Here is a 12,967-nt window from a genome sequence, read left to right on the forward strand (position 1 = left end):
CAAATAAGTTCAAATGTTCAAATGTGTTTGAAATCTTATGGGACTTAACTACTAAGGTCATCAGTCCCTAAGCTTACACACTACTTACATTAATTATCCTAAGGACAAACACACACACCCATGCCCGAGGGAGGACTCGAACCTCCGCCGGGACTAGCCGCACAGTCCATGACTCTAGCGCCCTAGACCGCTCGGCTAATCCCGCGCGACTCCAAATAAGTATTATTATTAATTCCGTCCTGTACTCGAATGTCATATGCGGCGAAAAGGACTGTAAGTGTGTGTCCTCTGAGTGCGGCAAGAAACCACAAAATTGGTTCCGACAGGTTCTAAGACTATGCGTGCCAACTGACCATTTTAGACGGTAGGTATGGACACCGTTTCCCTTGTCCTTCTGCCGCGTAATACGGACTCTTAAACTGTGTGAGCAAACATTGTCTGCTGGTGATGGCCATGCTTGCTACTGTCGTCGAAGTTGGAACTTCGTCCTCCTTCTCTTCCGAACGGGACGAGTCAAACAGGCGGAAAGCGGCGACACCCCGGCATCCCTGATGCCCCCGGCCTGTGGCGGCGCAGCAGCGCCCGCGCGAGCGGTCCACGGAACGCCGCGCCGGTCCGCATTCCAATGCGGAGGCTCCGTATGTAAGAATCAGGCGGCGCAGAGGCGGCAGGCGGCAGGCGGCAGGCGACCAACCAACCCGAGAGGCGCGTCCCGCCCTAACGATATGTTTGCAGTGCGCTCAGTCAACAGAATTGCTTTCCAGAGCTCCGTAGCCAAATGATATACAAATAGGAGCCGCCCGAGTCACTTTCTACCTTTTCCGACAATGTGCTCGCATCTGAAATACCTACCACTTAGCTATTTCATTCGCCATCCAACCGTATCGGTGAGAAATGGGTTTATGTGTTTGTTTGATCATGTGGTTAGTGTTAAGAAATTGTCGCAAGTACTGCACAAAGAAACGTTCATTTCCACTGGAGTCCAGGCGACTCTTATGGGCAACATACTGGGCAAGACTCCGATAATTATCGATAGGAACTACATTGATGTGCCAGAGAAAATGGAATAGACAAGCGCATTCAAGTACAGAGTTACGTAAACGGGCAGAAGTCCGCCTCTGGTAGCTGAGTGCTGCAGGCACGGCAGCTCAGCGTGTTCGGTCAGAGACCTGGTTGGTCTCTGTGATAGAAAACTCAGTGGAATGATGAACAAACGAATTTTAACGGATCTCATGTGACGTCAGCAACGACCAAACACAACGATCAGCAACGAACAAAAAAAAAAAAAGTGGTCAGCGTGACAGAATGTCAATCCTAAGGGCGCGGGTTCGATTCCCGGCTGGGTCGGAGATTTTCTCCGCTCAGGGACTGGGTGTTGGCCGGCCTGAGTGGCCGTGCTGTTCTAGGCGCTACAGTCTGGAGCCGAGCGACCGCTACGGTCGCAGGTTCGATTCCTGACTCGGGCATGGATGTGTGTGATGTCCTTAGGTTTAGTTAGGTTTAATTAGTTCTAAGTTCTAGGCGACTGATGATCTCAGAAGTTAAGTCGCATAGTCCTCAGAGCCATTTGAACTGGGTGTTGTGTTGTCCTAATCATTATCATTTCATCCCCATCGTCGTGCAAGTCGGCGAAGTGGCGTCAAATCGAAAGACTGGCACCCGGCGAACGGTTTACCCGACGGGAGGCCCTAGTCACACGACATTTTTTTTTTTTTTTTAACGGGCAGAATACGGCGCTGCGGTCGGCGTCGCCCACATGAAACAACAAGTGTCTGGCGCAGTTGTTAGATCGGTTACTGCTGATACATTGACAGGTTTTAGATAGGTTACTGCTGATACATTGGCAGGTTATCAAGATTTAAGTGTGTTGGAACTTGGTGTTACAGTCGGCGCACGAGCGATGGGACACAGCATCTCTTAGGTAGCGATGAAGTGGGGATTTTCCCACGCGACCATTTCACGAGTGTACCGAGAATATCAGAAATCCGGTGAAACATCAGACCCCCGACATCACTGCGGCCGGAAAAAGATCCTGCAATAACGGGACCAATGATGACTAAAGAGAATCGTTAGATGTGACAGAAGTGTAACCCTTTCGCAAATAGCTGCAGATTTCAGTGCTGGGCTATCAACAAGTGTCAGCGTCCGTACCATACAATTAAACATCATCGATATGGGCTTACGGAGTGGAAGGTCTTCTCGTGTACCATTAAAGACTGCGCGACACAAAGCTTTATCCCTCATCTGACCCGTCACCACCGACATAAGACTGTTGATGACTGCAAACATATTGCCTGGTCGGACGAGTGTCGTTTCAAATTGCATCGAGCGGATGGAATGTACGGATATGGAGACAACCTCATGAATCCATGGACCCTGCATATCAGTAGGGGACTGTTCAGGCTGATGGAGGTTCTGTAATGGTGTGGGGCGTGTGCAGTTGGAGTGATATGGGACCCGTGATGCGTCTACATACGACTCTGACAGGTGGCACGAACGTAATCATCCTGTCTGATCACCTACATCCATTCATGTCAATTGCGCATTCCGACGGACTTTGGCAATTCCAGCAGGACAATGCGACACCCCACACATCCAGAAATGCTACAGAGTAGCTCCAGGAAACCTCTTCTGAGTTTAAACACTTCCGCTAACCACCAGACTTCCCAGACATGAACGGTATTGAGCATATCGTGCTGTTCAGAAGAGATCTCCACCCCTTCGAACTCTTACGGATTTGTGGACAACCCTGTAGGATTCACCATGTCAATTCCCCTTAGCACTACTTCAGACATTAGTCGAGTCCATGCCACATCGTGTTGCGGCACTTCTGCGTGCTCGCTGGGGCCCTACACGATACTTGGCTCTTCAGTGTATATGATTCCAGGACTTTCTAAAAACTGAGTGGATTGAATTTCCTTATGGCTGGCACTTCTTGAGATGGCGTGAGATGATGACATTAATTGAAAGTACGATAGCAATGATTAAGTTGACTGTCAGTTTTCTTTCTACCCCTAATGAGTTGGCAATGTTAAATCTCGCGTAGGTTCTGCTGTCGTCCTGACAGCGGCCGGTATCAGACTGCGTCACATCTAGCTGCGATATCATTATTCAAACTGACGATATAAAAACAGGCAACAGGGGGAGGCCACAGTCCAAGGAAAAAGATACAGATCGAGTAAAACGTTGCAGACATTGTCCTAGGAGAACACATTAAATGAGAGGTAGCCTTTGGCAAGTGAATAGTGGCTACTGAATACAAATTAAGCTGAGAAACTGGCGAGAACTAGTCTTGCTGCAGATCAAGATAGAAGAACAATTAAACAGGAAATAAATTACGGACATTGTGATGGATGGTCTAATTAACAGAGGCTGCACCGACAGGTATTTGAAATACTAATAGTCATGACAACTGAGGAGACCAGCCCAGGCAGAGACGATTCAGACTGCTATTCCGGAAACACGATGCGTTTCCTTGCTTTCCAGCTGGTACACCAACTATTGCTTTGTGTAGCAATTAGTACCGATTACTACGAGGAAACTGATTACTGGCAGTTCTGAAGCGAGTTCAAATGGTTCAAATGGCTCTGGGCACAATAGGACTTAACTTCTGAGGTCATCAGTCCCCTAGAACATAGAACTACTTAAACCTAACTAACCTAACGACATCACACACATCCATTCCCGACGCAGGATTCGAACCTGCGACCGTAGTGGCCGCGCGGCTCCAGACTGCAGCGCCTAGAACCGCTCGGCCACTCCGGCCGGCTCTGAAGCGAGTCGTGCGATCAGTGGCCGCTACCGATGGATGAATCATTCACACCCGTACATAATGGTGGCAACTCGCTAGCTGACGATATCACGAACATGCTCCAACTAAGAACTGATTTCAGGTGGTGCGTCGAAGGCGTCTATCGTCAATTTTATGTAGAGGAGCCAACGACACTATATACCTCCACAGGCAAGAAGTGGAGCCCCGTGACCAACGTAACAGGTACACCTCTTGCAAATTTCTTCTACCCCTTGGAGGCAGCACCTGTGGCCGCATGACAAGGTCTTCTACGAAAACGGTGGGAGGAGTGTGTCCTTCCACCGCTGCTGAAGGAGGACTGAAATTCAAACTAACGACTACTTTGGCCTTCCAGGATTACGCCATATTAAACACATTCTGTATGAATTAAATAAGGCATCAGTAAATCACAATCTATAACGAGCTGGGAGTCCAGTGGTTAGCTAAGCCTACGGAGGCCCCTGATTGCCGGGGAAATTTCATTTGATGTATAGTTTTATCGGCATTTAATTAAATTCACTTTTAAACTATATCTACATTTATACGCCGCTAGCCACCAAGCGGTGTGTGGCGGAGGGTACTATTCGTGCCAAAGTCATATCCCCCCCCCCCCCCCTCTCTGTTCCACTCGCACGATCGCGCGAGGGAAAAACGACTGTCTGAACGCCACAGTACGAGCCCTAATTTCCCTTATCATTGAATGGTGATTATTGTGCGATTTGAAAGTTGGTGGTAATAATATTTGCTCTACATCCTCGCCGAAGATCGGATTTTGGAATGTAGTGAGCAGCCCCTTCCGTTTAGCGCGTCGCCTATCTGCAAGTGTGTCCCACTTCAAACTTTCTATGCGATTTACAATGCTCTCGCGATGTCTAAATGTACCAGTCACCAATCTTGCCGCTCTTCTTTGGACCTTCTCAATCTCTTGAATCAGACCCAAATGGTAAGGGTCCCATACAGACGAACAATACTCTAAGACTAGACGAACTAAAGTATTATAAGCAATTTCTTTGGTGAAGGAGTGCATCGCTTCGGGATTCTATCAATAAACCGCAATCTAGAGTTCGCCTTACCCGTTACTTGTGAAATCTGATCGTTACATTTGAGATCATTTCGAATAGCGAATAGTCACACCCAGATTCTTGGCGGATGTTACCGCTTCCAAAGACTGCGAATTTATTTTGTACTCGTATATTATTGGGGATTTTCGCTCTGTTATATGCAGTAGGTTACACTTACTAATATTGAGATATAACTGCCAGTCATTACACCACGCATTTACTTTCTGCAGTTCCTCATTGATTTGTTCACAACCTTCGTGTGATACTACTTTCCTGTAGAGTACAGGATTGTCGGCAAACAGTCTAATGCCGCTATCAATACCATCAACCAGATCGTTTATGTGAATCGTAAAAAGCAGCGGACCTATTACGCTGCCCTGGGGCACATCTGGAGTTACTCTTGTTTCTGTTGAAGTCACCCCGTCCAGGACGACACACTGCTCCCTGTCTGATAGAAAACATTCTATCCAACCGCATAAGTCATCTGATAGACCGTAAGCGCGCACTTTTTGGTCCAAGCGACAGTGCGGAACTGAGTCGAACGCCTTTCGAAAGTCGAGTAATATGGCATCAGCCTCGCAGCCGGTATCTAGAATCTGTTGTATCTCATGCACAAGGAAGGCCAGCTGTGTCTCGCATGACCGCTGTTTCTTAAAACCGTGCCTGTTTCAGCAGATGAGCTTCTCAGAGTCTAGAAAGGTCATTATGTCTAAACATAAAATATGTTCCACGATTCTATCAGATATCGATGTCAGTGAAATTGGCCAGTAATTATGTGCATCCGATTTTCTACCCTTTTTATAGATTGCTATGACCTGGGCCTTCTTACAGTGCCGTGGAACTTTCTGCTGTTCCAATGATCTCTGATAGTTGATGGATAAGAATGGTTCTATATTTGTAGCATAGTCAATATAAAATCTCACGGGGATACCGCCTGGGCCAGATGCCTCCCTGGCGTCTAACGATCTTAGCTGTTTTAGAATCCCAGATAAACTAAACACTACGTCAGCCATCCTTGCGTTTGTTCGATAATTTAAAGGGGGAATGGTGCTACAATCCACTACCGTAAACGAGTTTTTAAAAGCTACGTTTAGAATTTCAGCCTTCTGTTTATCATCATCCGTTACATTGCCCGTACTGTCAGCAAGAAAAGGTATTGAATTTATTTGTAGCGTTTATAGATCTTACGTACGACCAAAATTTTTGTGGTATTTTTAGAATCTACAAATAAAGTATTGCTTTCAAATTCGTTAAAACAATCTCGCATTGACCTTTTTACAGCTGCTTTCATTTCGCATAATTTCTGTTTGACAGCGAGGCAGTGACTACGTTTAAAACGATTGTGCAAAATTCTCTGCTTTCCCAGCAACTTCCTAATCTGTTTGTTGAACCAACGTGGATCCTTTCCCACTCCTATATTTTTGATAGGCACATATTCCTCTAGCACATGGTGAACAATACCTCGAAATTCCGACCGAAGATGCTCAATATCTTTGTGTCCCGCGGTGAATGCTTGAAGCTGACTATGAAGATATTCTTTAATGACTCTATTATTTGCTTTCCCAAACAAGAAAACTCTACGCTCTTTGGTTTTCTTGCAACTTCCACTGACATAGAAGCCACAACGACATTATGGTCGCTAATACCCTCTTCTTGATTACGTTCCTCAAAAAGATCAGGTCTGTTTGTCGCCAAGACATCTACTACGTTCCCATCTCGAGTTGGTTTTCTAACCAGTTGTTCAAGGTTGTATGTTGAGAGAGCTCCTAGAATAACTTCACACGAGTCTTTGCTTCTGCCTCCTGTGATAAAATTGTAATTTTCCCAGTCAATGGTCGCCAGATTAAAGTCTCCAGCTATAACTAATGGATAATTTGGATATTTATTTCCTATGTACTGAAGACTTTCCCTGAAACGTTCTGCGACGTTTGTTGTGGATGCTGGTGGTCTATAAAATCATCCTAATACAACGGACACTCCTTGTCTGATTGACAGCTTTATCCAGACTATTTCACAGTCAGATCCAGTATCGATCTCAACTGCGTTTAAACAGCTTTCAACTGCAATGAACACACCGCCTCCCATAGCATCAGTCCTATTCTTCCTGAACATTGTCCAATCCAAATTCAAAATATCACTGCTATTTATGCCTGGTTATAACAAACTTTCGGTACCTATTACAATATTGGTATTACTACTGTTTATTTCGGAGAATAACTCTGGGATCTTGCTACAGGCACTTCGAAAATTTGCGAAGATGAGATTTAGCATATTTAAATCCTTTAGAATGACCTGTTTAGGTGAACTAACAGTTTTTACAGTTACCACACCCATATCAGTGTCATGAACTGGTAATTTTTCAGGCCAACGGTTTGTTTCCCGAGGGGAGGAACCTAATATAATGAACTCCCATGTGCGTGCCACAAGTACTGCCCATGTAGCACCTTCCTGATCTATCGAGGGGCGTCCTACAACCTTCCACCCCATAGCGTAGGTCGAGGAATCTACAGCCATTTTCGTCACAGAGTCGACGTAGCCTCTGGTTTAGATTCTCTATTCGACTCCGAACTAGAGGACCCCAGTCCACTCTGGGTACGATGCTGCAAATCGTCAGCTTGGCTTCCACTCCTCGAGAGATGGAGACTGCCTTCGCCTATGTAGCCAGCCATCGAAAGGACCCAAGGATTTTCTCGGAATCCCGACGACTGGTATCGTTGGTGCCGACATGTGGAACACTCTGCAGCTGGCTGCACCCCGCACGCTTGATAGCCGCCGGAAGAGTCTCTTCCACAGCCCGAATAAGGACCCCCGGCAAGCACACCGAGTGAACGTTGGACTTCTTCCGCGCCCTAGTCGCTATGTTCTGAGGGGCTCCATGACTTTCCTAACGTTGGAGCTCCGGATAACTAACAAACCCCTATATTCACGTGCCTGTCCGGACCTTGCTGAAGGAACGGCCAATATCCTGGTAGAAGGTGCATTCCGATGCGGTTCATCCTCTCCCCTTCCCCCTCCCAGCATCAGATAGCACTCTGAATCTATCAGCAAAGTGCATGGAATTTGGCAGTTGACTGCGTCCCCCAAGCAGCTTTCGCCTTGAGGCTCGAGGCCTCGACACAGTCTGCCACCCACACTGAGGTGAGAGTGGGCCAGCCGGCTCAGTCGCACCTGAGGTCGGCTCTGTGACAGAGAGATGTGACATACCCCCTGCACATCTAGTACAGCAGAGGCTGCCCCAGGCACCCCACTCCCACCGCACCTCAAGGTGGCCCTCTGGAGCCTGCTGACTGTGGCCAACAAGGCTTCCAGCTGCGTTTGCACTGTGGCCAACTCCTCCTGCATCCGCACACAACAGACACAGCCACTATCCATATAATTAATATGTGATTTACTGTAAGAAACTTAAGGAATCCTACTGTCACACAAGGTGAACAGTTGCACTCTAGTTGGCAGAAAGGACACTCAACAATGAAAAACAATAAAAATGTATGGTAGAAGCTAGATCTGGTACTTATTTTCCTACTAGGGACTCTCTAGTGAATACCAAACAAAAAAAGTAACCTACACTATACTTATAGTGAATATTATTAAAGAATTAAACAGTAACCTACGGTAAGCTACACTTACTGCTTATCCCTCGTATTTATAATGTAAACAAACGTTTACGTACATGCGGAAATGGCTTAATAAAACTCTAAAACTGCTACCTTCAATGTATCGAGTCTAAATGACACTACTAAACGTAAATAATGAGTATTGTACACTGACAGATGCAGGTACAAAACAAAATCTTTAGCTAACAATAATAGATCAGAATGTAAAGCACAAATACGAACTCCTCTTTTAGAGCAACTACTGGGCCCACTCGCTCGTGACCTATATCAACGGTTCGTAATTTGCAGACGAAGCGGAATTTTGAAACTGTAACCAAAAGTATTGTTGGCGTTTTATTTGAGCGTTCTTCCTTTGTCACAGGGCTAGACCAACTGCTTCCATGCCTCCAAATGCTTTGTGGCTAGTTAGCACAACGTATCAGTGACACATCCTAGCCTCTTTCAACTACGAGATAAAATCAAATTCGATGCCAAGGTAAAATATATAGGTAGCATATTTAGCCACCGACGTCACATTCCTCAATCCTTTGCCACAACAAACTTTCCTAAAAATAAAGAATTTTTCAGAGATCTTTACTGCCGTGTATGTTAGCTTTACTATATGAATGATGTTTCTTTTGTGTGTGTTTTCAGTTCCGTACATGTGAGGTTCAATAATTTTTGTGTGTGTTCAACTAGTGGCATTTATGAGTTACTGCGACGTAACACTGATGTTCCGCAATATCATGAGTTCTGTGCTGAGGATCATGGAATGTAGTCGAATTAAGTCGGGTGATGATGAGGGAATTAGATTAGGAAATGAGACACTTAAAGTAGTAAAGGAGTTTTGCTATTTGCGGAGCAAAATAACTGATGATGGTCGAAGTAGAGAGGAAAAAATGTTCAAATGTGTGTGAAATAGTATGGGACATAATTGCTAAGGTCTTCAGTCCCTAAGCTTACACACTACTTAACCTAAATTATCCTAAGACCAAATACACAGACCCATGCCCGAGGGAGAACCTCCGCCAGGACCAGCCGCGCACAGTCCATGACTGCAGCGCCCGAGACCGCTCGGCTAATCCCGCGCGGCAAAGTAGAGAGGATATAAAATGTAGACCGTCAATGGCGAGGAAAGTGTTTCTGAAGAAGAGAAATTAGTTAACATCGACTACAGATTTAAGTGTCAGGAAGTCGTTTCTGAAAGTATTTGTATGGAGTGTAGCCATATATGGAAGTAAAACATGGACGACAAATAGTTTGGACAAGAAGAGAATAGAAGCTTTCGAAATGTGGTGCTACAGAAGAATGTTGAAGATTAGATGGGTAGATCACATAAATAACGAGGAGATATTGAATAGAATTGGGGAGAAGAGGAGTTTGTGGCACAACTTGACTAGAAGAACAAAAACTGTGCTGTGATTGGCTGCCAGAAACTACGTGAGCAGCCCCATCTAGATTTAACTATTTTCTAAGCTAACATTCTGTATTTATTGGTTGTCGTATTTAAACTTGCGTATTGCGAAAATATGCAACTGACTTGATACAACACATTCAAGATTTCTCCGAAGGACGTAATTTTTAATACATTTTGTTGTGCTAAATTGACGGGAAATGTGATGCCGATCGCTTCAGTTCCCCGAAACTCACGTTCACGTTTTTGCTTAATAAACTGTACACCGAATTCATATTCTGCTATTTTCAGATTCGCAATAAAATAAAACTCACAGGATCCCATGCACAACACGCTCACAGAAAGAAAATTGCTGGTGAAACATGTCACTTTGCAAACTCCGAGACCAAGCAAAGTAATTCTTAGTAGCTACTCGCCGAAGACAATATTATTGCATTTGGCCTCCCGTGATCGTTATTGGAAATACGCCGTGACGTTATAGCAGACAAATAAAGTGGTGACTACGGAAAGCGTATCACTCTGTGAATGATTGCAAGACAATTGTGCATACAGTATCAAGTAGTACAGTGTCTACTCGTCAAGTGTCACAATAGGAACTCAAGATAAGCCGATTGAAGCGCCTTTACTCTCAGGTGCAATAATTATTTGTCGACTAACTAAGGTAATGGGACACACTTTATGCGCTTTTTTCCTCCAGTTCTCCGTGAACTGACACTAGATCACTGTCACTTATGTAACGGTATTCTAGTAGACTCTAGAAAGACATTTGCAAATTCAGCATGCCTTTCCTAGAGCGCATAGAATTTCCAGCGATAGAAGAAAAGTCTTGAACTCTATCAAAACATTATCGTTCAACGTCGATTAATGACACATCATAGTGTAATATAAATGTACAGAGACTAAGATTTGGTTGCGGAGGGTCAGCCACTCTTGATTCCCTTTCGTTGTAACCAGCAGAAAGCGATAAATCATACGGAGGTTGGGTGGGAAGCCTTAGGCTTCAAGAACAGAGCGTTCTGGAACGCTTGTGATAATGATGTCCTTCGAAGCGTACATTAGCGAAGCAAAAACGATTTTGAAAGACAGTAGTCGGATTTAAATTTGAATTTTCAATCAATTTTCCTTTGTTTTTACTTTATAGACTCCTACAGAAATTTCAGATACTCATCGGCATTCAAGCTGAGCCGGTGGTACAAGAGTAATTTCAAAAGTAATGTAGCGACAGGGAACACTGTAATCAGAGTGCAACACGCGACAATAGCATCTGACCCCTTCAGAAACAATCCACATCGAGCTCTGTATTACCACAGTGTGGAAGTAGCTTCAGTTTGAAATGGTGTCGCAGATCTTCGGCTGCGTTGTCGGCATATTGAAACAGATAATACGTTATAATTGAGGCGTTGAGTGGGAAGGTCATCTGTACTTAACATGAGGGCGGTGAAGTTTTCGAGATCAGATAAAGCTATGAGTTGTGCCGTCAGCAGCGCAGAGACTTCCAGCCCGGTCGGATCCCAGCGAATGAACCAGCTTCAGTATTCGGAAGTCGATGGCAGTCATAACCAAGAAGTCTTTTAAGGAAGAATTGTTCGATATAGCTGCTGAATATTTGTAGGAAACTTAATCACTCTCATCCCACAAACAGATTTTACAATAGGGGTGGAGGAGCAGATAAAAGTTCAGAAAAAAATGGTTCAAATGGATCTAAGCACTATAGGACTTAAGAATCGAGGTCATCAGTCTCCTAGACTTAGAACTACTTAAACCTAACTAACCTAAGGAGCACACACACATCCATGCCCGAGGCAGGATTCGAAAATGAAAACCGTAGCAGCAGCGCGGTTCCGGACTGAAGCGCCTAGAACCGCTCGGCCACAGCTGCCGGCTGGAAGTTCAGAGCACTCACTTATACCAAGGACGGCCAACTCCCCATAACACATGGAAGAATTCACAAACATTTACGCCAAGAAGATTAATATTAAATACAAAAAATAACTGAAAAGAGAAGAAATACGGTACGTGCATGTGAGCTACCTGCTCATTTCCTCCAGTTGCACAGAGAAATGCACAGGAGATTGAGAAACTCCAAAAATCAAAGATAGAAACAGATGGGCTAAAGTGAAAATATTATACATTTCTAAGGAACGATGGAATGAAGAACAGAAATAAAAATAAATAAAAAGAAGAAACAAATGGGGATACGGCATACTGAAGCAGTGCTTATGGAATATCGTCTCACTTATGTAGCTGGATTTGTGCTTTCCTGTCAAAGAGGTCACAGTTTGTAGCAATTGACGGAAAGTCATCGAATACAATAGAAGAGATTTCTGGCGTCCCCCAAGATAGTGTTATAGACCCTTTGCAGTTCCTTACCTATATAAACGAATTGGGAGACAATCTGAGCAGCCGTTTTAGGTTGTTTGCAGATGACGCTGTCGTTTATCGGCTAATAAAGTCGTCAGAAGATAAATAAAAATTGCAAAACGATTTAGAAAAGATATCTGAATGGTGCGAAAATTCACAGTTCACCCTAAATAACGAAAAGTGTGAGGTCATCTACATGAGTGCTAAAAGGAAGCCGTCCGCTGTTGCCGAGAGGTTCTAGGCACTTCATTCTGGAACCGCGCGACCACTACGGTCGCAGGTTCGAATCTTGGCTCGGGCATGGATGTGTGTAACGTGCCGCGCGCAATTGGCCACGCGGTCTGAGGCGCTGCAGTCATGGACTGTGCTGCTGATCCCGGCGGAGGTTCGAGTCCTCCCTCGGGCATGGGTGTGTGTTTGTCCTTAGGATACCTTAGGTTAAGTAGTGTGTAAGCTTAGGGACTAATCACCTTAGCAGTTAAGTCCCATAAGATTTCACACGCATTTGAACATTTTTTTGTGTGTGATGTCTTTAGGTTAGTTAGGTATAAGTAGTTCTAAGTTGTAGGGGACTGGTGTCCTCAGACGTTAAGTCCCATAGTTCTCAGAGCCATTTCAACCATTTTTTTCTAAAAGAAATTCGTTAAACTTCGGTTACACGATAAATCAGTCTAATCTAAAAGCCGTAAATTCAACTAAATACCTACGTATTACAATTACGAACAACTTAAACTGGAAGGAACACACA

This window comes from Schistocerca serialis, chromosome 2, assembly GCF_023864345.2.
Source record: "Schistocerca serialis cubense isolate TAMUIC-IGC-003099 chromosome 2, iqSchSeri2.2, whole genome shotgun sequence".
NCBI lineage: Eukaryota > Metazoa > Arthropoda > Insecta > Orthoptera > Acrididae > Schistocerca > Schistocerca serialis.